The sequence below is a fragment of the Engraulis encrasicolus genome, unplaced genomic scaffold (genome assembly GCF_034702125.1).
Source record: "Engraulis encrasicolus isolate BLACKSEA-1 unplaced genomic scaffold, IST_EnEncr_1.0 scaffold_899_np1212, whole genome shotgun sequence".
NCBI lineage: Eukaryota > Metazoa > Chordata > Actinopteri > Clupeiformes > Engraulidae > Engraulis > Engraulis encrasicolus.
Window position 1 is genome coordinate 3,243 of NW_026946246.1, and position 4,258 is coordinate 7,500.

At 44.8% G+C, this 4,258-nt stretch overlaps 1 long non-coding RNA gene across 1 annotated transcript; it reads right to left on the reverse strand.

The window, feature by feature from the left end:
- Window positions 1-1,112: 1,112 nt before the first annotated feature.
- Window positions 1,113-3,317, reverse strand: LOC134444962 (uncharacterized). The gene is made up of 4 exons (XR_010034147.1): window positions 3,265-3,317; window positions 1,762-1,913; window positions 1,443-1,535; window positions 1,113-1,169 (listed from the first exon to the last, which is right to left on the reverse strand). It is a non-coding gene; the product is annotated as an uncharacterized LOC134444962 (long non-coding RNA).
- Between the last annotated feature and the right edge of the window lie 941 nt (window positions 3,318-4,258).

The window sequence follows — 4,258 nt, forward strand, 5'->3', positions numbered from 1 at the left end:
CACACACACACACACACACACGGCAGGAGGAGATCATACAGGTGATGTGAAGATGCTGTATATAAGGTGCAATGAGTAAAGTGTAAGTGGCATGGTGAAAGAAGCGTTCATGGAATATTCTCCAGTGTCCTTGGAATATTCATGTGGTTTTCTTCAGTGCGTTGAGGAGTCTGATGGCTTGTGGAAAGAAGCCGTTTCCCAGTGTGCTTGTGCGGCACCGCATGCTGGGCTAGGGAGAACGGTCTGTATGCTGGATGAGTTGTGTCTTTATGATGTTCATTACCCTCTTGGAACAGTGTGAAGTGTACAGATCCTGAATGGCTGGTAGGGGTGATCTTATGAGCTGTTCTGCTGTCCTCACCACTCTCTGTACTGCCTTCTAGTCTTCAGCTTGACGGCTGCCATGCCAGACAGAGAGGCTGCTGGTCAGGATGCTCTCAATGACACCCCTGCAGAAGGTGGTGAGTGCCGATGTGGGGCGGTCGGCTCTTCTGTTATCCTTCGCAGGAAGTGGAGTAGTGTCTGTGCCTTTTTGAGATGGTGGAGCCATGTGGTGCAGTTGGCAGAGGAGGAGCGGCACAGTGGTTGGTGCTGGGTTGATCAGGTTCAGAACCAAAGTTGCTGGTGTCATCAGCCCTCCCTCTGAAAACTGGCTCCGTGCCTGTCAAAAAAAAGGCATGCTAATGTTATGAATGAAAATAAAGACAAAAACAAGCACCCCCTATCTACCTACAGAAAGACATGACCATGACATGACCATGTGCATATGCTTGTGCACACGCCCCCCCACACACTGCTACTGTCTTAAAGTGTGGCACGCAGGCACGGATGCAGGCCTATTCTCCAAGTGTGCATTTTAGAGGTTGGCCTCACCTGCACATGACATGTGTGAATAGCAGGGAGATGGGAGGTTGAGGATGACGAGGCAGGGCAGGAGGTTCTCCTTGTGAGCTGCCCTGGTCCTGATGCTGATTGCCCATCACCATGCTGTGGCTCATCAAACCCATTACTGGCATATCGATGCTGAACAAGAACGACTGCTTCCATCTGCACACATGCACAGAGACACACACACACGAGAGGGTATACATAGAATACACTACATAAAAATCTGGCTCATCAAACCCATTACTGGCATATCGATGCTGAACAAGAACGACTGCTTCCATCTGCACACATGCACACAGACACACACACACACGAGAGGGTATACATAGAATACACTACATAAAAATCACACCCATCATTTTAATGCAGAACACCAGGCTGAAGAGATACAGAGCTTCTGGCCTGTACAGGGGTCACTACTACTGTGCCAGTGTTCTGTATTATCCTCTATACACAAGTTCTGCTATAAATATTAACACAGCACATGAAGGAATTACTGTATGAAATACTTATTGGTCTAGTGCAGAACAAAACAGATTCAGTGATTTACTCACCACTGTGTGCAAGTTTCTGTGTTCAGCTCAGGTGGAAGCCTCCATCACAACATGTTCGTACTGACATCAACCATCTTTCAGAAAACTGGCTGCCTGTCAGAAATAGCAAAATTATGTTACCACAACAAGGTAGTATCTTAAAGATACCCTTAACCAAAGGCAGACAGACACACACTGCCACTGTCTTGGTTCTAGGACACACACACGCCCTTTAAGGGTCACATGTATAATGACCGGGTTCTCACTTACTCACTCGCACACTCCTTTTCTCCTACTTTTGCCTCAGACAATGCAGTGAGTTTTTAAAAATTGGCCTTACCTGCACATGTGTGAAGGGCAGGAAGAGATGTTGAGGATGGAGCTGCCAGTCAGGAGGTCCAGAGCTGTCCTGGTCCATCACCATCATGTGGATCATCAACCCCAACTTCTTATATCTGCGTGCACACATTCTCTCTCTCTCACACACACACACTTGGAGAGATACAGGTTATATCAGTTGCGCTCTAGATGTTTAGAAATAAGTAGGTGCATGGACCCAAAAAGTAGAGTTCAATGTGGGAGCACACTAAAGACACTAAGGTCAAGTCACTACTCTCTGATGGCAGCAACCTGAAACGTCAGCTCTAATCTGCTCTGAGAATTGTTTTTGTTTTTTTAATCTGCTTGTGCTTGACCTTAGTGTCTTATTTAGTGTGTGAACCTGCTCCCACATTGAACTATATGGCACATTTAAAATCAGACCCAATGACAAGTCAAGTCAAGTCGGTTTTATTTTCAATTTCTTTACATGCACTGGTCAAGAATTGAAATTACGTTTAACACCAGGTTGAACAAATAAGACACCTCCGACTTTCAGTGCTATTCTATACATCTTTGCTTCAAAGAAACACAACTGATAGCTCAGATGATGAAACAGACGTGCACAACGCAGCACAGGAAGAAACTACTGTATAAACACTTTTTGGCCCAGTGCTTAATTTGCTTAAGGGTATACAGCACTGGTATACGTGTATACAGCATAATTTCGTGATAGCTCGTGGTACAACAAACATTTTGAATTCAAAACATCCGCGTGTCGTTTGAAAGGGATGTCAAAACTATACGTTTATTCAAACGAGTAACAAACCACGAAACTGTTATTAATAGGGAGATCATTTCGTGGTCACTTTGTGGCGAACTTTATGATATTTAAGCAAGCAAGCACACAATCCGATAACCATTCGAAAGACCGTCAAAACGTTTATGAATGAACTTTTCGTAGTAGGCCTAGTTAACTTTTATTCTAGTCTGGCTAGCCCTTAGCATCCTTCATCTCACCCTTGTCATGTTAACGTCTTACCTTACACATAACGATGTACTCCATTCACATTATCGTAACAAGATTCTGAGATGTGCTGCCTTTGTCCATTCTGACCAGGCTGGCTAGCTAGCTACAAGGTTGGAAATAGTAAACTAGCAGAGATTCCCCAGGCAGTGAAGCCTGTAGTGGGGTATGAAGGGCAACAGATGTTCATATTTGGGAACCAAAGGCAGTTTCCTGCTTAATATGTGCAGTGAAGTAGTCACAAGAATGGTAATTACACAGGAATAATAGTTGCTTTGTCTGCCCATAACTTAGTACTGTACATTATGACAAATACACACAAAACATCTGAAACAAACTGACGAAGGGCGGCCTGTTAGCTTGCCTTGAAGCTAAAAAGCATTAGCCAAAACCGCTAGTTGGTGAGCCGAGGTGGTTAAATGTTCGCCCTCCGACTGAAAGTCATCTCGTAAAGTAACCGTTATGTATATTCATGCATTTATAATATCGAAATCTTACCGACAGTTGAGTGATCGCTGCAGCGAAATCCATCCAGACGTTTTAAAAAGTCCAGCGCGGCGCTTGTGTTGTCATTCGGCAGCATGTCACTGACTTCAGATTCTGAATCAGAAACTTGAACAGCCAAAGGGGCGTTACTGTGAGGGCGGTCTAGTAAGGAGGAATGGGCGTAGCGGTATTAGCTGGACAAGACGCAGCTGGACCATATTGCATCAGGCAGCCTGTAGTTTATAGCCAGTCATGAGCACTCACGACTAGAGGTGCTTAACTCGAATCTTTGAGGCGTCCGGATTGATTGGATCATTCCAAGGAGGGTATCCGGATTAGACGGATCAATCGGATCACACGGATCACTTATTTAAAATAAATAAATAAAAAAAAAATAATAATGTATTTTTTAAAACGTTTCTGCCGTTAAGTAGCTATGCGCCTCGCCTTTGTTGTTCCATTTATCAATTCACGTTGATAAATCAAAGAGTAAGACAGTTTGATCAACAAAACTCACTTTATGAATGTAACAGTTCCTAAACTCATGCTGCGATCCGACCCACCTGGGTCTCCTCACTAAACATGCAACCACAACTCGAACAGCCTTTGGCAGCAGTGAAACGGCATGTTCCTGATTTTGCAATAAATAATGTGTGTGTTTGTATTTAAGAAGACTAAAAGTCAAACATTTGGGAGCAGAAGTCTAGTTGAGCAGGGACAGTCAGGAGGCGAGCAGCAGATGACCACTCGCTTCCGCTGCCGAGTTGCCTTGCGACTCACACACTCGTGGCAAAAACGAAACTTAAGCGTTGATCCGATCCGTAGGGGATTCGCTGCTACCAACAACTCAGTCAGGATTCGTCTCACTGAGTCGCCGAGGGCGCCGCTGCTGAGTGACTCGGACGAGGGGAGTGACAGCAGCAGTGGCTTTAAAGACTGTAGCCTACGCTGTAACGCAGTGAGTGATAGTAGAGTCACGTCTGTAGACTATAATTTCCCTAAGAGT